Consider the following 298-nt stretch of genomic DNA (forward strand, 5'->3'; position numbering starts at 1 on the left):
AAGAATCAACATTTCTGGAGAATAGCAACAGGTATAGATAAAAAGATTGGCAGCTAGGTTGCTTAAGAAAGGAAAAGAGGCAGGATTGAAAGAATAAAATGGAGAGTTAAAAGAAGGTAGGATGAAGAAAATGATAAAAAAAAGATGAGTTGAGGAATAAATAGGGGGAGGAGGGAAGACGAAGATGAAGTGTTAGGGAAAACAAATAAGGGAGATGAAGAATGAGACAAAAGGAGAAGGAAGACAAATGATGGTAAAGAAGATGATACCGAGATGAGAAAAAAACGAGAGTGAGGGG

Source organism: Penaeus monodon, chromosome 29 (assembly GCF_015228065.2).
Source record: "Penaeus monodon isolate SGIC_2016 chromosome 29, NSTDA_Pmon_1, whole genome shotgun sequence".
In the NCBI taxonomy this organism is placed as follows: Eukaryota; Metazoa; Arthropoda; class Malacostraca; order Decapoda; family Penaeidae; genus Penaeus; species Penaeus monodon.